A 22759-nucleotide genomic window follows, 5' to 3' on the forward strand; every position below is an offset into this window, starting at 1 on the left:
GAGAGCTGAGGGTGGAATTTTTCTGGACCTCAGTAACTTAGGGAGACATGGCTAAAGGGATCCTCAATCAACGGCCCAGCCTTTGCTCTGTGGCCTGTCCGGATATGTCTGTTCTCCAAATTACCTGCCGCTGCCCAGGTGTCAGCTGGTGAGATGGAATGACCTCCCAGGAAGCACACTGGCAGATAATTTGCATAGGCACACCCCCTCTCCCTCTCCTTAGCCCTGCTTGCTCCACAGTAGCAAGTATCTGGGGAAAATATAGTGGTCGAGGTGGGGTAGCAGTAACTAGCAACTCTGAGAAAGTAAATCTGGGACACTTGGCGACCTGTGGGCAACAACTGCAGAGCTCAGTGCCCAGGACTTTGTGGCACAGGGAGGAGGTCTGTGGGATTTCAGTAACTTGGAGACATGCAACCTGGTCGGGAGTGCTTCAGGTCTCCTTCCTTGCATGTTCCAAGCAACTCAACAAAGCATCAACAGGCTGGGATACCAACCACAGAGCCCCTTCCCACTTGATTAAAAGGCCAAAATCTTTTCCATGCAAATACATAGCCCCCAAATACCATATTTTCTTTGTTTTCTCTCTCTCTGTCTCTCTCTCCTCCCTCTCTCCCTCCCTCACTCACTCCTTCCCACCCTCCCGCCCTCTCTCTTCCCCCCTACCCCCCCTCCCTCTCCCTACCATTAATTTTAGGTTTTCATGCACTGCAGCACATTGTCACAATGGTATTTCACAATGGGACTTTTTGAAAGTTACAGAAATCAAAAAAGAAATCAACCAACTAAAAGCAGCCAAATCCGGAGTACACTGCTCAGCCCCAATTAAAGATTAAGGCCCTGAAGCAAGTAAAGCTGTGGTTCAGAGCGATGTTTGCAAACAGCACCTTAAAGCAGTTTACGCTGGAGTGCACAACAAGGAGGAAAGTGATAATACTGAGTTTGGTAGAATGGGATAAAAAAAAAAAAAAAAAGAAGCGTGCCACTTCTAAAAGTACAAGTCAAGAAACTGAAGGGGACAGGGCTGTTCATTCAGTCAAGAGGACTCACAAGTAAAAGGCTCCTGAGGCATTAGTGTTGAATTTGGCGCAAAATGTATTGTGTTGTCGTGTAATATGAATGAACATAAAATGTCAATCTTCAATAAAAAAAGATATATTAAAAAATAAAGACTTGCAAATTAAGAAAGTTTCTGTCCAGACATGTGCCTAAAATAGTGAATGCTTTACGAATGTGCGTGTCATCCTTTAGAGCAGGGGCCAATTTAATTTTCCCATTATCATTCCAATATTAGTACATGTGTTGCAGAAGCAAGCGCAAAGGGAGAGTCAATCAAACCATTGATTAGGACCTCTGGTCAAAGGTTTGCCATACCAAATGTCCTTATGTCAGAGGGCAGAAAGTCCAAACACCATTTAGATATCGGGTGATATGAAATGAAGAGGCAAACAACAATGAATAAGCATTCTTTGCTGCTGTATTGATCTGGTCCTAAAGGGTTTTAGTTTAATGCCAATTATATTTAAAGATATAAAGATTAATGCTCCAGGGTGCTTGCAAAATGACACCCCCTCCCCATCACAATGGCTGGCTGATGCAAGCCTGAGAGCATCACAACAGACCCATAGACATGAGAAAAACTCTGTACCTCTGAGTGTATGTGGGCCCATGGCTGTAACAAGGACAAGGCAAGAACAGGAGGTGGCTTAAAGCGTCAGCACCAGAGGCTGTCCGATTGAGCCCTGTAAGCAACAGATGTTGGACCATCCTTTAAAGGATTCTCAGGCTGATTTCAATTTTAACTTTGCAGCTGATTTAAGGATTGCTCAACCTTCGACCCACGTCTAGATTGCAAGGATAAGCCCTGGAAATCTTGTACAGCTTGTACTGGTGGGAGATGATGTGACTTTATCAACTGCAACGGGATATGAGGCATGTGTGCCACAAAAAGCAGGTCTAGGATTTTTTAAAAGAAAGCCGCTTTAAGAAGGGAACTTTGGGCAACCCCACTGAGAGCAAAAGTATGACACAAAAGGTAAGGGGTTCAGTGGGTCAAATGATAGCACATTTGACTGTGAGTCAGTTTATTGTAAGTCCAAATGCTACCTGCTTTGAAATTTTCCAGGCTTTTTGTCTCATTTCTTAACAGATCCATTCCTATGTACCTCTGTGCTTTGAACAGAGTTTTCATTGTAAGGGAGGGACATACAGTATACCTTCCTGGGCAGGGAAGACTCTATGTAAAAGCAAGAGTAGCAGACAGCTTAAAAGAATCACCAGCAGGACCCTCTAGACCTTCCCCAAAAAACATAAAATGATTTCTCTGCATACATGTGCATTGAACAGCGCAAGTAGTTTGGTTAATGTCAGTGGATAAATGTCACTTTCCCACAGTGCAGAACAAAATCTCTTGTACAGGCCCCTTCTGCAAAAGCATTACCACTGTAGAAAGCAGGGCAGGTGAGGCAGTGTACAGTCACCTCCGACACTTCACTCCTCTGATCGGCTACGATCGGCCAAGGACCTCTCTATGAGAGCTGAGGGTGGAATTTTCTGGTCCTCGGTAACTTAGGGAGACATGGCAAAAGGGATCCTCAATCAACGGCTCAGCCTTTGCTTTGTGGCCTGTCCATATATGTCTGTTCTCCAAATTACCTGCCGCTGCCCAGGTGTCAGCTGGTGACATGGAATGACCTCGCAGGAAGCAAACTGGCAGATGATTTGCATAGGCAAACCCCCTCTCCCTCTTTCTTAGCCCTGCTTACTCCACAGTAGCAAGTATCTGGGGAAAATATAGTGGTCGAGGTGGGGTAGTAGTAACTAGTAAATCTGGGGTGCTTGGCAACTTGTGGGGAACAACTGCAGAGCTCAGCGCCCAGAACTTTGTGGCACAGGGAGGAGGTCTGTGGGATTTCAGTAACTTGGAGGCATGCAACCTGGTCGGGAGTGCTTCAGGTCTCCTTCCATGCACGTTCCAAGCAACTCAACAAAGCATCAACAGGCTGCCATACCAGCCACAGAGCCCCTTTCCACATAAAGAAAATATGGTATTCGGGGGCTATGTGTTTGCATGGCAAAGATTTTAGGCTTTTAATTGTTTTCTCTCTCTCTCTGTCTCTCTCTCTCCTCCCTCCCTCCCTCCTTCCCATCCCCCACAACCCCCGCTCCCTCTCCCTACCATTAATTTTAAGTGTTCCTGCACTGCATCACATTGGTATTTCACAATGGGACTGTTTGAAAGTTACAGAAATCAAAAAAGAAATCAACCAACTAAAAGCAGCCAAATCCGGAGTACACTGCTCAGCCCCAATTAAAGATTAAGGCCTAGAAGCAAGTAAAGCTGTAGTTCAGAGCGATGTTTGCAAATAGCACCTTAAAGCAGTTTACGCTGGAGTGCACAACAAGGGGGAAAGTGTTAATACTGAGTTTGGTAGAATGGGATAAAAAAACAAAAGCAGCGTGCCACTTCTAAAAGTACAAGTCAAGAAATTGAAGGGGATGGGGCTGTTCATTCAGTCAATAGGACTCACAAGTAAAAGGCTCCAGAGTCATTAGTGTTGAATTTGGCGCAAAATGTATTGTGTTGTCGTGTAAAATGAATGAACATACAATTTCAATCTTCATTAAAAAAGATGTATTCAAAAATAAAGACTTGCAGATTAAGAAAGTTTTTGTCCTGTCGTGTGCCAAAAATAGTGAATGCTTTACGAATGTGCGTGTCATCCTTTGAAGCAGGGTCAAATTCAATTTTCCCATTTTCATTCCAATATTAGTACATGGGTTGCTGAGGCACATAGGAATGGATCTGTTAAGAAATGAAACAAAAAGCCTGGAAAAATGTTGAAACAGGTAGGATTTGGACTTACAATAAACTGACTCACAGTCAGATGTGCTATCCCTTGACCCACTAACCCCCTTGCCTTTTGTGTAATCCTTTTCCTCTCAGCAGTGTTGTCCAAAGTTCCCTACTTAAAGAGACTTTCTTATACAAAAGATCCTAGACCTGTTTTTTATGGCCCACATGCCTCATATCCCGTTGCTCTTGATAAACCCACGTCATCTCCCACCAATACAATCTGTAAAATATTTCAAGGGCATAGCCAAGGAAATTAGACGTGGGCCGAAGGTTGAGCAATCCTTAAACCAGCAGCAAAATTAACATTGAAATCAGCCTCAGAATCTCTTAAAGGATGGGCCAACATTGGTTGCTTGCAGGGCGCAATCGGACAGCCTCTGGTGCTGACGCCTTAAGGCAAGCGCAAAGGGAGAGCCAACCAAACCATTGATTAGGACCTCTGGACTTTCTGCTCTTTGACATAAGGACATTTGATATGGCAAACGTTTGACCAAACACCATTTAGATGTCGGATGGTATGGAATTAAGCGGCAAACAGCAATACATCAGCATTCTTTGCTGCTTTATTGATCTGGTCCTAAAGGGTTTGGTTTAATGCCAATTATATTTAAAGATTCATGCTCAAGGGTGCTTGCAAATCGACACCCCCTCCCCATCACGATGGCTGGGTGATGCAAGCGTGAGAGCATCACAGCAGACCCATAGACATGAGAAACACTCTGTACCTCTGAGTGTATGTGGGCCCATGGCTGGATCAAGGACAAGGCAAGAACAGGAGATGGCTTAAGGTGTCAGCACCCAGGCTGCCCCTTTGCACGCTGCCAGCAACAGATGTTGGCCCATCCTTTAAGAGATTCTGAGGCTGATTTCAATGTTAACTTTGCTGCTGATTAAAGGATTGCTCAACCTTCGACCTGCGTCTAGTTTGCTTGGCTAAGCCCTGAAAATCTTTTACAGCTTGTATTGGTGGGAGATGATGTGAGTTTATCAAGAGCAACGGGATATGAGGCATGTGTGCCACAAAATGCAGGTCTAGGATCTTTTATTTGAAAGCCACTTTGGAAAACCCTACTGAGAACAAAAGGATTACACAAAAGGAAAGGGGATCAGTGGGTCAGGGGATAGCACATCTGACTGTGAGTCAGTTAATTGTAAGCCCAAATCCTACCCGTTTCGACATTTTTCCAGACTTTTTGTTTCATTTCTTAACAGATCCATTCCTATGTACCTCTGTGCTTTCAACAGAGTTTTCATTGTAATGGAGGGACATACAGTATGCCTTAAACATGCCTGGGCAGGGAAGACTATGTAAAAGCAAGAGTAGCAGACAGCTTAATAAATCATCAGCAGGACCCTCTAGACCTTCCCCAAAAAACATAACATGATTTCTATGCATGTATGTGCGTTGAACAGCGCAAGTAATTTGGTTAATGTCAGTGGATAAATGTGACTTTCGCACAGCGCAGAACAAAATCACTTGTACAGGCCCCTTCTGCAAAAGCATTACCGCTACAGAAAGCAGTGAAAAGGTGAGGCAGTGTGCAGTCCCCCCTGACCCTTCACAGCCCTGATCGGCCACGATCGGCCAAGGACCTCTCTATGAGAGCTGAGGGTGGAATTTTTCTGGACCTCAGTAACTTAGGGAGACATGGCTAAAGGGATCCTCAATCAACGGCCCAGCCTTTGCTCTGTGGCCTGTCCGGATATGTCTGTTCTCCAAATTACCTGCCGCTGCCCAGGTGTCAGCTGGTGAGATGGAATGACCTCCCAGGAAGCACACTGGCAGATAATTTGCATAGGCACACCCCCTCTCCCTCTCCTTAGCCCTGCTTGCTCCACAGTAGCAAGTATCTGGGGAAAATATAGTGGTCGAGGTGGGGTAGCAGTAACTAGCAACTCTGAGAAAGTAAATCTGGGACACTTGGCGACCTGTGGGCAACAACTGCAGAGCTCAGTGCCCAGGACTTTGTGGCACAGGGAGGAGGTCTGTGGGATTTCAGTAACTTGGAGACATGCAACCTGGTCGGGAGTGCTTCAGGTCTCCTTCCTTGCATGTTCCAAGCAACTCAACAAAGCATCAACAGGCTGGGATACCAACCACAGAGCCCCTTCCCACTTGATTAAAAGGCCAAAATCTTTTCCATGCAAATACATAGCCCCCAAATACCATATTTTCTTTGTTTTCTCTCTCTCTGTCTCTCTCTCCTCCCTCTCTCCCTCCCTCACTCACTCCTTCCCACCCTCCCGCCCTCTCTCTTCCCCCCTACCCCCCCTCCCTCTCCCTACCATTAATTTTAGGTTTTCATGCACTGCAGCACATTGTCACAATGGTATTTCACAATGGGACTTTTTGAAAGTTACAGAAATCAAAAAAGAAATCAACCAACTAAAAGCAGCCAAATCCGGAGTACACTGCTCAGCCCCAATTAAAGATTAAGGCCCTGAAGCAAGTAAAGCTGTGGTTCAGAGCGATGTTTGCAAACAGCACCTTAAAGCAGTTTACGCTGGAGTGCACAACAAGGAGGAAAGTGATAATACTGAGTTTGGTAGAATGGGATAGATAAAAAAAAAAAAAAAAAAGAAGCGTGCCACTTCTAAAAGTACAAGTCAAGAAACTGAAGGGGACAGGGCTGTTCATTCAGTCAAGAGGACTCACAAGTAAAAGGCTCCTGAGGCATTAGTGTTGAATTTGGCGCAAAATGTATTGTGTTGTCGTGTAATATGAATGAACATAAAATGTCAATCTTCAATAAAAAAAGATATATTAAAAAATAAAGACTTGCAAATTAAGAAAGTTTCTGTCCAGACATGTGCCTAAAATAGTGAATGCTTTACGAATGTGCGTGTCATCCTTTAGAGCAGGGGCCAATTTAATTTTCCCATTATCATTCCAATATTAGTACATGTGTTGCAGAAGCAAGCGCAAAGGGAGAGTCAATCAAACCATTGATTAGGACCTCTGGTCAAAGGTTTGCCATACCAAATGTCCTTATGTCAGAGGGCAGAAAGTCCAAACACCATTTAGATATCGGGTGATATGAAATGAAGAGGCAAACAACAATGAATAAGCATTCTTTGCTGCTGTATTGATCTGGTCCTAAAGGGTTTTAGTTTAATGCCAATTATATTTAAAGATATAAAGATTAATGCTCCAGGGTGCTTGCAAAATGACACCCCCTCCCCATCACAATGGCTGGCTGATGCAAGCCTGAGAGCATCACAACAGACCCATAGACATGAGAAAAACTCTGTACCTCTGAGTGTATGTGGGCCCATGGCTGTAACAAGGACAAGGCAAGAACAGGAGGTGGCTTAAAGCGTCAGCACCAGAGGCTGTCCGATTGAGCCCTGTAAGCAACAGATGTTGGACCATCCTTTAAAGGATTCTCAGGCTGATTTCAATTTTAACTTTGCAGCTGATTTAAGGATTGCTCAACCTTCGACCCACGTCTAGATTGCAAGGATAAGCCCTGGAAATCTTGTACAGCTTGTACTGGTGGGAGATGATGTGACTTTATCAACTGCAACGGGATATGAGGCATGTGTGCCACAAAAAGCAGGTCTAGGATTTTTTAAAAGAAAGCCGCTTTAAGAAGGGAACTTTGGGCAACCCCACTGAGAGCAAAAGTATGACACAAAAGGTAAGGGGTTCAGTGGGTCAAATGATAGCACATTTGACTGTGAGTCAGTTTATTGTAAGTCCAAATGCTACCTGCTTTGAAATTTTCCAGGCTTTTTGTCTCATTTCTTAACAGATCCATTCCTATGTACCTCTGTGCTTTGAACAGAGTTTTCATTGTAAGGGAGGGACATACAGTATACCTTCCTGGGCAGGGAAGACTCTATGTAAAAGCAAGAGTAGCAGACAGCTTAAAAGAATCACCAGCAGGACCCTCTAGACCTTCCCCAAAAAACATAAAATGATTTCTCTGCATACATGTGCATTGAACAGCGCAAGTAGTTTGGTTAATGTCAGTGGATAAATGTCACTTTCCCACAGTGCAGAACAAAATCTCTTGTACAGGCCCCTTCTGCAAAAGCATTACCACTGTAGAAAGCAGGGCAGGTGAGGCAGTGTACAGTCACCTCCGACACTTCACTCCTCTGATCGGCTACGATCGGCCAAGGACCTCTCTATGAGAGCTGAGGGTGGAATTTTCTGGTCCTCGGTAACTTAGGGAGACATGGCAAAAGGGATCCTCAATCAACGGCTCAGCCTTTGCTTTGTGGCCTGTCCATATATGTCTGTTCTCCAAATTACCTGCCGCTGCCCAGGTGTCAGCTGGTGACATGGAATGACCTCGCAGGAAGCAAACTGGCAGATGATTTGCATAGGCAAACCCCCTCTCCCTCTTTCTTAGCCCTGCTTACTCCACAGTAGCAAGTATCTGGGGAAAATATAGTGGTCGAGGTGGGGTAGTAGTAACTAGTAAATCTGGGGTGCTTGGCAACTTGTGGGGAACAACTGCAGAGCTCAGCGCCCAGAACTTTGTGGCACAGGGAGGAGGTCTGTGGGATTTCAGTAACTTGGAGGCATGCAACCTGGTCGGGAGTGCTTCAGGTCTCCTTCCATGCACGTTCCAAGCAACTCAACAAAGCATCAACAGGCTGCCATACCAGCCACAGAGCCCCTTTCCACATAAAGAAAATATGGTATTCGGGGGCTATGTGTTTGCATGGCAAAGATTTTAGGCTTTTAATTGTTTTCTCTCTCTCTCTGTCTCTCTCTCTCCTCCCTCCCTCCCTCCTTCCCATCCCCCACAACCCCCGCTCCCTCTCCCTACCATTAATTTTAAGTGTTCCTGCACTGCATCACATTGTGACAATGGTATTTCACAATGGGACTGTTTGAAAGTTACAGAAATCAAAAAAGAAATCAACCAACTAAAAGCAGCCAAATCCGGAGTACACTGCTCAGCCCCAATTAAAGATTAAGGCCTAGAAGCAAGTAAAGCTGTAGTTCAGAGCAATGTTTGCAAATAGCACCTTAAAGCAGTTTACGCTGGAGTGCACAACAAGGGGGAAAGTGTTAATACTGAGTTTGGTAGAATGGGATAAAAAAACAAAAGCAGCGTGCCACTTCTAAAAGTACAAGTCAAGAAATTGAAGGGGATGGGGCTGTTCATTCAGTCAATAGGACTCACAAGTAAAAGGCTCCAGAGTCATTAGTGTTGAATTTGGCGCAAAATGTATTGTGTTGTCGTGTAAAATGAATGAACATACAATTTCAATCTTCATTAAAAAAGATGTATTCAAAAATAAAGACTTGCAGATTAAGAAAGTTTTTGTCCTGTCGTGTGCCAAAAATAGTGAATGCTTTACGAATGTGCGTGTCATCCTTTGAAGCAGGGTCAAATTCAATTTTCCCATTTTCATTCCAATATTAGTACATGGGTTGCTGAGGCACATAGGAATGGATCTGTTAAGAAATGAAACAAAAAGCCTGGAAAAATGTTGAAACAGGTAGGATTTGGACTTACAATAAACTGACTCACAGTCAGATGTGCTATCCCTTGACCCACTGACCCCCTTGCCTTTTGTGTAATCCTTTTCCTCTCAGCAGTGTTGTCCAAAGTTCCCTACTTAAAGAGACTTTCTTATACAAAAGATCCTAGACCTGTTTTTTATGGCCCACATGCCTCATATCCCGTTGCTCTTGATAAACCCACGTCATCTCCCACCAATACAATCTGTAAAATATTTCAAGGGCATAGCCAAGGAAATTAGACGTGGGCCGAAGGTTGAGCAATCCTTAAACCAGCAGCAAAATTAACATTGAAATCAGCCTCAGAATCTCTTAAAGGATGGGCCAACATTGGTTGCTTGCAGGGCGCAATCGGACAGCCTCTGGTGCTGACGCCTTAAGGCAAGCGCAAAGGGAGAGCCAACCAAACCATTGATTAGGACCTCTGGACTTTCTGCTCTTTGACATAAGGACATTTGATATGGCAAACGTTTGACCAAACACCATTTAGATGTCGGATGGTATGGAATTAAGCGGCAAACAGCAATACATCAGCATTCTTTGCTGCTTTATTGATCTGGTCCTAAAGGGTTTGGTTTAATGCCAATTATATTTAAAGATTCATGCTCAAGGGTGCTTGCAAATCGACACCCCCTCCCCATCACGATGGCTGGGTGATGCAAGCGTGAGAGCATCACAGCAGACCCATAGACATGAGAAACACTCTGTACCTCTGAGTGTATGTGGGCCCATGGCTGGATCAAGGACAAGGCAAGAACAGGAGATGGCTTAAGGTGTCAGCACCCAGGCTGCCCCTTTGCACGCTGCCAGCAACAGATGTTGGCCCATCCTTTAAGAGATTCTGAGGCTGATTTCAATGTTAACTTTGCTGCTGATTAAAGGATTGCTCAACCTTCGACCTGCGTCTAGTTTGCTTGGCTAAGCCCTGAAAATCTTTTACAGCTTGTATTGGTGGGAGATGATGTGAGTTTATCAAGAGCAACGGGATATGAGGCATGTGTGCCACAAAATGCAGGTCTAGGATCTTTTATTTGAAAGCCACTTTGGAAAACCCTACTGAGAACAAAAGGATTACACAAAAGGAAAGGGGATCAGTGGGTCAGGGGATAGCACATCTGACTGTGAGTCAGTTAATTGTAAGCCCAAATCCTACCCGTTTCGACATTTTTCCAGACTTTTTGTTTCATTTCTTAACAGATCCATTCCTATGTACCTCTGTGCTTTCAACAGAGTTTTCATTGTAATGGAGGGACATACAGTATGCCTTAAACATGCCTGGGCAGGGAAGACTATGTAAAAGCAAGAGTAGCAGACAGCTTAATAAATCATCAGCAGGACCCTCTAGACCTTCCCCAAAAAACATAACATGATTTCTATGCATGTATGTGCGTTGAACAGCGCAAGTAATTTGGTTAATGTCAGTGGATAAATGTGACTTTCGCACAGCGCAGAACAAAATCACTTGTACAGGCCCCTTCTGCAAAAGCATTACCGCTACAGAAAGCAGTGAAAAGGTGAGGCAGTGTGCAGTCCCCCCTGACCCTTCACAGCCCTGATCGGCCACGATCGGCCAAGGACCTCTCTATGAGAGCTGAGGGTGGAATTTTTCTGGACCTCAGTAACTTAGGGAGACATGGCTAAAGGGATCCTCAATCAACGGCCCAGCCTTTGCTCTGTGGCCTGTCCGGATATGTCTGTTCTCCAAATTACCTGCCGCTGCCCAGGTGTCAGCTGGTGAGATGGAATGACCTCCCAGGAAGCACACTGGCAGATAATTTGCATAGGCACACCCCCTCTCCCTCTCCTTAGCCCTGCTTGCTCCACAGTAGCAAGTATCTGGGGAAAATATAGTGGTCGAGGTGGGGTAGCAGTAACTAGCAACTCTGAGAAAGTAAATCTGGGACACTTGGCGACCTGTGGGCAACAACTGCAGAGCTCAGTGCCCAGGACTTTGTGGCACAGGGAGGAGGTCTGTGGGATTTCAGTAACTTGGAGACATGCAACCTGGTCGGGAGTGCTTCAGGTCTCCTTCCTTGCATGTTCCAAGCAACTCAACAAAGCATCAACAGGCTGGGATACCAACCACAGAGCCCCTTCCCACTTGATTAAAAGGCCAAAATCTTTTCCATGCAAATACATAGCCCCCAAATACCATATTTTCTTTGTTTTCTCTCTCTCTGTCTCTCTCTCCTCCCTCTCTCCCTCCCTCACTCACTCCTTCCCACCCTCCCGCCCTCTCTCTTCCCCCCTACCCCCCCTCCCTCTCCCTACCATTAATTTTAGGTTTTCATGCACTGCAGCACATTGTCACAATGGTATTTCACAATGGGACTTTTTGAAAGTTACAGAAATCAAAAAAGAAATCAACCAACTAAAAGCAGCCAAATCCGGAGTACACTGCTCAGCCCCAATTAAAGATTAAGGCCCTGAAGCAAGTAAAGCTGTGGTTCAGAGCGATGTTTGCAAACAGCACCTTAAAGCAGTTTACGCTGGAGTGCACAACAAGGAGGAAAGTGATAATACTGAGTTTGGTAGAATGGGATAAAAAAAAAAAAAAAAAAGAAGCGTGCCACTTCTAAAAGTACAAGTCAAGAAACTGAAGGGGACAGGGCTGTTCATTCAGTCAAGAGGACTCACAAGTAAAAGGCTCCTGAGGCATTAGTGTTGAATTTGGCGCAAAATGTATTGTGTTGTCGTGTAATATGAATGAACATAAAATGTCAATCTTCAATAAAAAAAGATATATTAAAAAATAAAGACTTGCAAATTAAGAAAGTTTCTGTCCAGACATGTGCCTAAAATAGTGAATGCTTTACGAATGTGCGTGTCATCCTTTAGAGCAGGGGCCAATTTAATTTTCCCATTATCATTCCAATATTAGTACATGTGTTGCAGAAGCAAGCGCAAAGGGAGAGTCAATCAAACCATTGATTAGGACCTCTGGTCAAAGGTTTGCCATACCAAATGTCCTTATGTCAGAGGGCAGAAAGTCCAAACACCATTTAGATATCGGGTGATATGAAATGAAGAGGCAAACAACAATGAATAAGCATTCTTTGCTGCTGTATTGATCTGGTCCTAAAGGGTTTTAGTTTAATGCCAATTATATTTAAAGATATAAAGATTAATGCTCCAGGGTGCTTGCAAAATGACACCCCCTCCCCATCACAATGGCTGGCTGATGCAAGCCTGAGAGCATCACAACAGACCCATAGACATGAGAAAAACTCTGTACCTCTGAGTGTATGTGGGCCCATGGCTGTAACAAGGACAAGGCAAGAACAGGAGGTGGCTTAAAGCGTCAGCACCAGAGGCTGTCCGATTGAGCCCTGTAAGCAACAGATGTTGGACCATCCTTTAAAGGATTCTCAGGCTGATTTCAATTTTAACTTTGCAGCTGATTTAAGGATTGCTCAACCTTCGACCCACGTCTAGATTGCAAGGATAAGCCCTGGAAATCTTGTACAGCTTGTACTGGTGGGAGATGATGTGACTTTATCAACTGCAACGGGATATGAGGCATGTGTGCCACAAAAAGCAGGTCTAGGATTTTTTAAAAGAAAGCCGCTTTAAGAAGGGAACTTTGGGCAACCCCACTGAGAGCAAAAGTATGACACAAAAGGTAAGGGGTTCAGTGGGTCAAATGATAGCACATTTGACTGTGAGTCAGTTTATTGTAAGTCCAAATGCTACCTGCTTTGAAATTTTCCAGGCTTTTTGTCTCATTTCTTAACAGATCCATTCCTATGTACCTCTGTGCTTTGAACAGAGTTTTCATTGTAAGGGAGGGACATACAGTATACCTTCCTGGGCAGGGAAGACTCTATGTAAAAGCAAGAGTAGCAGACAGCTTAAAAGAATCACCAGCAGGACCCTCTAGACCTTCCCCAAAAAACATAAAATGATTTCTCTGCATACATGTGCATTGAACAGCGCAAGTAGTTTGGTTAATGTCAGTGGATAAATGTCACTTTCCCACAGTGCAGAACAAAATCTCTTGTACAGGCCCCTTCTGCAAAAGCATTACCACTGTAGAAAGCAGGGCAGGTGAGGCAGTGTACAGTCACCTCCGACACTTCACTCCTCTGATCGGCTACGATCGGCCAAGGACCTCTCTAAGAGAGCTGAGGGTGGAATTTTCTGGTCCTCGGTAACTTAGGGAGACATGGCAAAAGGGATCCTCAATCAACGGCTCAGCCTTTGCTTTGTGGCCTGTCCATATATGTCTGTTCTCCAAATTACCTGCCGCTGCCCAGGTGTCAGCTGGTGAGATGGAATGACCTCGCAGGAAGCAAACTGGCAGATGATTTGCATAGGCAAACCCCCTCTCCCTCTTTCTTAGCCCTGCTTACTCCACAGTAGCAAGTATCTGGGGAAAATATAGTGGTCGAGGTGGGGTAGTAGTAACTAGTAAATCTGGGGTGCTTGGCAACTTGTGGGGAACAACTGCAGAGCTCAGCGCCCAGAACTTTGTGGCACAGGGAGGAGGTCTGTGGGATTTCAGTAACTTGGAGGCATGCAACCTGGTCGGGAGTGCTTCAGGTCTCCTTCCATGCACGTTCCAAGCAACTCAACAAAGCATCAACAGGCTGCCATACCAGCCACAGAGCCCCTTTCCACATAAAGAAAATATGGTATTCGGGGGCTATGTGTTTGCATGGCAAAGATTTTAGGCTTTTAATTGTTTTCTCTCTCTCTCTGTCTCTCTCTCTCCTCCCTCCCTCCCTCCTTCCCATCCCCCACAACCCCCGCTCCCTCTCCCTACCATTAATTTTAAGTGTTCCTGCACTGCATCACATTGTGACAATGGTATTTCACAATGGGACTGTTTGAAAGTTACAGAAATCAAAAAAGAAATCAACCAACTAAAAGCAGCCAAATCCGGAGTACACTGCTCAGCCCCAATTAAAGATTAAGGCCTAGAAGCAAGTAAAGCTGTAGTTCAGAGCGATGTTTGCAAATAGCACCTTAAAGCAGTTTACGCTGGAGTGCACAACAAGGGGGAAAGTGTTAATACTGAGTTTGGTAGAATGGGATAAAAAAACAAAAGCAGCGTGCCACTTCTAAAAGTACAAGTCAAGAAATTGAAGGGGATGGGGCTGTTCATTCAGTCAATAGGACTCACAAGTAAAAGGCTCCAGAGTCATTAGTGTTGAATTTGGCGCAAAATGTATTGTGTTGTCGTGTAAAATGAATGAACATACAATTTCAATCTTCATTAAAAAAGATGTATTCAAAAATAAAGACTTGCAGATTAAGAAAGTTTTTGTCCTGTCGTGTGCCAAAAATAGTGAATGCTTTACGAATGTGCGTGTCATCCTTTGAAGCAGGGTCAAATTCAATTTTCCCATTTTCATTCCAATATTAGTACATGGGTTGCTGAGGCACATAGGAATGGATCTGTTAAGAAATGAAACAAAAAGCCTGGAAAAATGTTGAAACAGGTAGGATTTGGACTTACAATAAACTGACTCACAGTCAGATGTGCTATCCCTTGACCCACTAACCCCCTTGCCTTTTGTGTAATCCTTTTCCTCTCAGCAGTGTTGTCCAAAGTTCCCTACTTAAAGAGACTTTCTTATACAAAAGATCCTAGACCTGTTTTTTATGGCCCACATGCCTCATATCCCGTTGCTCTTGATAAACCCACGTCATCTCCCACCAATACAATCTGTAAAATATTTCAAGGGCATAGCCAAGGAAATTAGACGTGGGCCGAAGGTTGAGCAATCCTTAAACCAGCAGCAAAATTAACATTGAAATCAGCCTCAGAATCTCTTAAAGGATGGGCCAACATTGGTTGCTTGCAGGGCGCAATCGGACAGCCTCTGGTGCTGACGCCTTAAGGCAAGCGCAAAGGGAGAGCCAACCAAACCATTGATTAGGACCTCTGGACTTTCTGCTCTTTGACATAAGGACATTTGATATGGCAAACGTTTGACCAAACACCATTTAGATGTCGGATGGTATGGAATTAAGCGGCAAACAGCAATACATCAGCATTCTTTGCTGCTTTATTGATCTGGTCCTAAAGGGTTTGGTTTAATGCCAATTATATTTAAAGATTCATGCTCAAGGGTGCTTGCAAATCGACACCCCCTCCCCATCACGATGGCTGGGTGATGCAAGCGTGAGAGCATCACAGCAGACCCATAGACATGAGAAACACTCTGTACCTCTGAGTGTATGTGGGCCCATGGCTGGATCAAGGACAAGGCAAGAACAGGAGATGGCTTAAGGTGTCAGCACCCAGGCTGCCCCTTTGCACGCTGCCAGCAACAGATGTTGGCCCATCCTTTAAGAGATTCTGAGGCTGATTTCAATGTTAACTTTGCTGCTGATTAAAGGATTGCTCAACCTTCGACCTGCGTCTAGTTTGCTTGGCTAAGCCCTGAAAATCTTTTACAGCTTGTATTGGTGGGAGATGATGTGAGTTTATCAAGAGCAACGGGATATGAGGCATGTGTGCCACAAAATGCAGGTCTAGGATCTTTTATTTGAAAGCCACTTTGGAAAACCCTACTGAGAACAAAAGGATTACACAAAAGGAAAGGGGATCAGTGGGTCAGGGGATAGCACATCTGACTGTGAGTCAGTTAATTGTAAGCCCAAATCCTACCCGTTTCGACATTTTTCCAGACTTTTTGTTTCATTTCTTAACAGATCCATTCCTATGTACCTCTGTGCTTTCAACAGAGTTTTCATTGTAATGGAGGGACATACAGTATGCCTTAAACATGCCTGGGCAGGGAAGACTATGTAAAAGCAAGAGTAGCAGACAGCTTAATAAATCATCAGCAGGACCCTCTAGACCTTCCCCAAAAAACATAACATGATTTCTATGCATGTATGTGCGTTGAACAGCGCAAGTAATTTGGTTAATGTCAGTGGATAAATGTGACTTTCGCACAGCGCAGAACAAAATCACTTGTACAGGCCCCTTCTGCAAAAGCATTACCGCTACAGAAAGCAGTGAAAAGGTGAGGCAGTGTGCAGTCCCCCCTGACCCTTCACAGCCCTGATCGGCCACGATCGGCCAAGGACCTCTCTATGAGAGCTGAGGGTGGAATTTTTCTGGACCTCAGTAACTTAGGGAGACATGGCTAAAGGGATCCTCAATCAACGGCCCAGCCTTTGCTCTGTGGCCTGTCCGGATATGTCTGTTCTCCAAATTACCTGCCGCTGCCCAGGTGTCAGCTGGTGAGATGGAATGACCTCCCAGGAAGCACACTGGCAGATAATTTGCATAGGCACACCCCCTCTCCCTCTCCTTAGCCCTGCTTGCTCCACAGTAGCAAGTATCTGGGGAAAATATAGTGGTCGAGGTGGGGTAGCAGTAACTAGCAACTCTGAGAAAGTAAATCTGGGACACTTGGCGACCTGTGGGCAACAACTGCAGAGCTCAGTGCCCAGGACTTTGTGGCACAGGGAGGAGGTCTGTGGGATTTCAGTAACTTGGAGACATGCAACCTGGTCGGGAGTGCTTCAGGTCTCCTTCCTTGCATGTTCCAAGCAACTCAACAAAGCATCAACAGGCTGGGATACCAACCACAGAGCCCCTTCCCACTTGATTAAAAGGCCAAAATCTTTTCCATGCAAATACATAGCCCCCAAATACCATATTTTCTTTGTTTTCTCTCTCTCTGTCTCTCTCTCCTCCCTCTCTCCCTCCCTCACTCACTCCTTCCCACCCTCCCGCCCTCTCTCTTCCCCCCTACCCCCCCTCCCTCTCCCTACCATTAATTTTAGGTTTTCATGCACTGCAGCACATTGTCACAATGGTATTTCACAATGGGACTTTTTGAAAGTTACAGAAATCAAAAAAGAAATCAACCAACTAAAAGCAGCCAAATCCGGAGTACACTGCTCAGCCCCAATTAAAGATTAAGGCCCTGAAGCAAGTAAAGCTGTGGTTCAGAGCGATGTTTGCAAACAGCACCTTAAAGCAGTTTACGCTGGAGTGCACAACAAGGAGGAAAGTGATAATACTGAGTTTGGTAGAATGGGATAAAAAAAAAAAAAAAAAAGAAGCGTGCCACTTCTAAAAGTACAAGTCAAGAAACTGAAGGGGACAGGGCTGTTCATTCAGTCAAGAGGACTCACAAGTAAAAGGCTCCTGAGGCATTAGTGTTGAATTTGGCGCAAAATGTATTGTGTTGTCGTGTAATATGAATGAACATAAAATGTCAATCTTCAATAAAAAAAGATATATTAAAAAATAAAGACTTGCAAATTAAGAAAGTTTCTGTCCAGACATGTGCCTAAAATAGTGAATGCTTTACGAATGTGCGTGTCATCCTTTAGAGCAGGGGCCAATTTAATTTTCCCATTATCATTCCAATATTAGTACATGTGTTGCAGAAGCAAGCGCAAAGGGAGAGTCAATCAAACCATTGATTAGGACCTCTGGTCAAAGGTTTGCCATACCAAATGTCCTTATGTCAGAGGGCAGAAAGTCCAAACACCATTTAGATATCGGGTGATATGAAATGAAGAGGCAAACAACAATGAATAAGCATTCTTTGCTGCTGTATTGATCTGGTCCTAAAGGGTTTTAGTTTAATGCCAATTATATTTAAAGATATAAAGATTAATGCTCCAGGGTGCTTGCAAAATGACACCCCCTCCCCATCACAATGGCTGGCTGATGCAAGCCTGAGAGCATCACAACAGACCCATAGACATGAGAAAAACTCTGTACCTCTGAGTGTATGTGGGCCCATGGCTGTAACAAGGACAAGGCAAGAACAGGAGGTGGCTTAAAGCGTCAGCACCAGAGGCTGTCCGATTGAGCCCTGTAAGCAACAGATGTTGGACCATCCTTTAAAGGATTCTCAGGCTGATTTCAATTTTAACTTTGCAGCTGATTTAAGGATTGCTCAACCTTCGACCCACGTCTAGATTGCAAGGATAAGCCCTGGAAATCTTGTACAGCTTGTACTGGTGGGAGATGATGTGACTTTATCAACTGCAACGGGATATGAGGCATGTGTGCCACAAAAAGCAGGTCTAGGATTTTTTAAAAGAAAGCCGCTTTAAGAAGGGAACTTTGGGCAACCCCACTGAGAGCAAAAGTATGACACAAAAGGTAAGGGGTTCAGTGGGTCAAATGATAGCACATTTGACTGTGAGTCAGTTTATTGTAAGTCCAAATGCTACCTGCTTTGAAATTTTCCAGGCTTTTTGTCTCATTTCTTAACAGATCCATTCCTATGTACCTCTGTGCTTTGAACAGAGTTTTCATTGTAAGGGAGGGACATACAGTATACCTTCCTGGGCAGGGAAGACTCTATGTAAAAGCAAGAGTAGCAGACAGCTTAAAAGAATCACCAGCAGGACCCTCTAGACCTTCCCCAAAAAACATAAAATGATTTCTCTGCATACATGTGCATTGAACAGCGCAAGTAGTTTGGTTAATGTCAGTGGATAAATGTCACTTTCCCACAGTGCAGAACAAAATCTCTTGTACAGGCCCCTTCTGCAAAAGCATTACCACTGTAGAAAGCAGGGCAGGTGAGGCAGTGTACAGTCACCTCCGACACTTCACTCCTCTGATCGGCTACGATCGGCCAAGGACCTCTCTATGAGAGCTGAGGGTGGAATTTTCTGGTCCTCGGTAACTTAGGGAGACATGGCAAAAGGGATCCTCAATCAACGGCTCAGCCTTTGCTTTGTGGCCTGTCCATATATGTCTGTTCTCCAAATTACCTGCCGCTGCCCAGGTGTCAGCTGGTGACATGGAATGACCTCGCAGGAAGCAAACTGGCAGATGATTTGCATAGGCAAACCCCCTCTCCCTCTTTCTTAGCCCTGCTTACTCCACAGTAGCAAGTATCTGGGGAAAATATAGTGGTCGAGGTGGGGTAGTAGTAACTAGTAAATCTGGGGTGCTTGGCAACTTGTGGGGAACAACTGCAGAGCTCAGCGCCCAGAACTTTGTGGCACAGGGAGGAGGTCTGTGGGATTTCAGTAACTTGGAGGCATGCAACCTGGTCGGGAGTGCTTCAGGTCTCCTTCCATGCACGTTCCAAGCAACTCAACAAAGCATCAACAGGCTGCCATACCAGCCACAGAGCCCCTTTCCACATAAAGAAAATATGGTATTCGGGGGCTATGTGTTTGCATGGCAAAGATTTTAGGCTTTTAATTGTTTTCTCTCTCTCTCTGTCTCTCTCTCTCCTCCCTCCCTCCCTCCTTCCCATCCCCCACAACCCCCGCTCCCTCTCCCTACCATTAATTTTAAGTGTTCCTGCACTGCATCACATTGGTATTTCACAATGGGACTGTTTGAAAGTTACAGAAATCAAAAAAGAAATCAACCAACTAAAAGCAGCCAAATCCGGAGTACACTGCTCAGCCCCAATTAAAGATTAAGGCCTAGAAGCAAGTAAAGCTGTAGTTCAGAGCGATGTTTGCAAATAGCACCTTAAAGCAGTTTACGCTGGAGTGCACAACAAGGGGGAAAGTGTTAATACTGAGTTTGGTAGAATGGGATAAAAAAACAAAAGCAGCGTGCCACTTCTAAAAGTACAAGTCAAGAAATTGAAGGGGATGGGGCTGTTCATTCAGTCAATAGGACTCACAAGTAAAAGGCTCCAGAGTCATTAGTGTTGAATTTGGCGCAAAATGTATTGTGTTGTCGTGTAAAATGAATGAACATACAATTTCAATCTTCATTAAAAAAGATGTATTCAAAAATAAAGACTTGCAGATTAAGAAAGTTTTTGTCCTGTCGTGTGCCAAAAATAGTGAATGCTTTACGAATGTGCGTGTCATCCTTTGAAGCAGGGTCAAATTCAATTTTCCCATTTTCATTCCAATATTAGTACATGGGTTGCTGAGGCACATAGGAATGGATCTGTTAAGAAATGAAACAAAAAGCCTGGAAAAATGTTGAAACAGGTAGGATTTGGACTTACAATAAACTGACTCACAGTCAGATGTGCTATCCCTTGACCCACTAACCCCCTTGCCTTTTGTGTAATCCTTTTCCTCTCAGCAGTGTTGTCCAAAGTTCCCTACTTAAAGAGACTTTCTTATACAAAAGATCCTAGACCTGTTTTTTATGGCCCACATGCCTCATATCCCGTTGCTCTTGATAAACCCACGTCATCTCCCACCAATACAATCTGTAAAATATTTCAAGGGCATAGCCAAGGAAATTAGACGTGGGCCGAAGGTTGAGCAATCCTTAAACCAGCAGCAAAATTAACATTGAAATCAGCCTCAGAATCTCTTAAAGGATGGGCCAACATTGGTTGCTTGCAGGGCGCAATCGGACAGCCTCTGGTGCTGACGCCTTAAGGCAAGCGCAAAGGGAGAGCCAACCAAACCATTGATTAGGACCTCTGGACTTTCTGCTCTTTGACATAAGGACATTTGATATGGCAAACGTTTGACCAAACACCATTTAGATGTCGGATGGTATGGAATTAAGCGGCAAACAGCAATACATCAGCATTCTTTGCTGCTTTATTGATCTGGTCCTAAAGGGTTTGGTTTAATGCCAATTATATTTAAAGATTCATGCTCAAGGGTGCTTGCAAATCGACACCCCCTCCCCATCACGATGGCTGGGTGATGCAAGCGTGAGAGCATCACAGCAGACCCATAGACATGAGAAACACTCTGTACCTCTGAGTGTATGTGGGCCCATGGCTGGATCAAGGACAAGGCAAGAACAGGAGATGGCTTAAGGTGTCAGCACCCAGGCTGCCCCTTTGCACGCTGCCAGCAACAGATGTTGGCCCATCCTTTAAGAGATTCTGAGGCTGATTTCAATGTTAACTTTGCTGCTGATTAAAGGATTGCTCAACCTTCGACCTGCGTCTAGTTTGCTTGGCTAAGCCCTGAAAATCTTTTACAGCTTGTATTGGTGGGAGATGATGTGAGTTTATCAAGAGCAACGGGATATGAGGCATGTGTGCCACAAAATGCAGGTCTAGGATCTTTTATTTGAAAGCCACTTTGGAAAACCCTACTGAGAACAAAAGGATTACACAAAAGGAAAGGGGATCAGTGGGTCAGGGGATAGCACATCTGACTGTGAGTCAGTTAATTGTAAGCCCAAATCCTACCCGTTTCGACATTTTTCCAGACTTTTTGTTTCATTTCTTAACAGATCCATTCCTATGTACCTCTGTGCTTTCAACAGAGTTTTCATTGTAATGGAGGGACATACAGTATGCCTTAAACATGCCTGGGCAGGGAAGACTATGTAAAAGCAAGAGTAGCAGACAGCTTAATAAATCATCAGCAGGACCCTCTAGACCTTCCCCAAAAAACATAACATGATTTCTATGCATGTATGTGCGTTGAACAGCGCAAGTAATTTGGTTAATGTCAGTGGATAAATGTGACTTTCGCACAGCGCAGAACAAAATCACTTGTACAGGCCCCTTCTGCAAAAGCATTACCGCTACAGAAAGCAGTGAAAAGGTGAGGCAGTGTGCAGTCCCCCCTGACCCTTCACAGCCCTGATCGGCCACGATCGGCCAAGGACCTCTCTATGAGAGCTGAGGGTGGAATTTTTCTGGACCTCAGTAACTTAGGGAGACATGGCTAAAGGGATCCTCAATCAACGGCCCAGCCTTTGCTCTGTGGCCTGTCCGGATATGTCTGTTCTCCAAATTACCTGCCGCTGCCCAGGTGTCAGCTGGTGAGATGGAATGACCTCCCAGGAAGCACACTGGCAGATAATTTGCATAGGCACACCCCCTCTCCCTCTCCTTAGCCCTGCTTGCTCCACAGTAGCAAGTATCTGGGGAAAATATAGTGGTCGAGGTGGGGTAGCAGTAACTAGCAACTCTGAGAAAGTAAATCTGGGACACTTGGCGACCTGTGGGCAACAACTGCAGAGCTCAGTGCCCAGGACTTTGTGGCACAGGGAGGAGGTCTGTGGGATTTCAGTAACTTGGAGACATGCAACCTGGTCGGGAGTGCTTCAGGTCTCCTTCCTTGCATGTTCCAAGCAACTCAACAAAGCATCAACAGGCTGGGATACCAACCACAGAGCCCCTTCCCACTTGATTAAAAGGCCAAAATCTTTTCCATGCAAATACATAGCCCCCAAATACCATATTTTCTTTGTTTTCTCTCTCTCTGTCTCTCTCTCCTCCCTCTCTCCCTCCCTCACTCACTCCTTCCCACCCTCCCGCCCTCTCTCTTCCCCCCTACCCCCCCTCCCTCTCCCTACCATTAATTTTAGGTTTTCATGCACTGCAGCACATTGTCACAATGGTATTTCACAATGGGACTTTTTGAAAGTTACAGAAATCAAAAAAGAAATCAACCAACTAAAAGCAGCCAAATCCGGAGTACACTGCTCAGCCCCAATTAAAGATTAAGGCCCTGAAGCAAGTAAAGCTGTGGTTCAGAGCGATGTTTGCAAACAGCACCTTAAAGCAGTTTACGCTGGA

The 22759-nt window shown here is 44.7% G+C and overlaps 4 non-coding genes across 4 annotated transcripts; all 4 read right to left on the bottom strand.

The window, feature by feature from the left end:
• Nucleotides 1-1209: 1209 nt before the first annotated feature.
• Nucleotides 1210-1316, bottom strand: LOC138568008 (U6 spliceosomal RNA). Its single transcript, XR_011302384.1, has one exon. It is a non-coding gene; the product is annotated as a U6 spliceosomal RNA (small nuclear RNA).
• Nucleotides 1317-6671: 5355 nt separating this feature from the next.
• Nucleotides 6672-6778, bottom strand: LOC138568010 (U6 spliceosomal RNA). Its single transcript, XR_011302385.1, has one exon. It is a non-coding gene; the product is annotated as a U6 spliceosomal RNA (small nuclear RNA).
• Nucleotides 6779-12137: 5359 nt separating this feature from the next.
• On the bottom strand, nucleotides 12138-12244 carry LOC138568011 (U6 spliceosomal RNA). Its single transcript, XR_011302386.1, has one exon. It is a non-coding gene; the product is annotated as a U6 spliceosomal RNA (small nuclear RNA).
• Nucleotides 12245-17603: 5359 nt separating this feature from the next.
• On the bottom strand, nucleotides 17604-17710 carry LOC138568012 (U6 spliceosomal RNA). The gene has a single exon (XR_011302387.1). It is a non-coding gene; the product is annotated as a U6 spliceosomal RNA (small nuclear RNA).
• Nucleotides 17711-22759: the final 5049 nt, after the last annotated feature.

This window comes from Ambystoma mexicanum, chromosome 2p (genome assembly GCF_040938575.1).
Source record: "Ambystoma mexicanum isolate Mex_15411 chromosome 2p, UKY_AmexF1_1, whole genome shotgun sequence".
NCBI lineage: Eukaryota > Metazoa > Chordata > Amphibia > Caudata > Ambystomatidae > Ambystoma > Ambystoma mexicanum.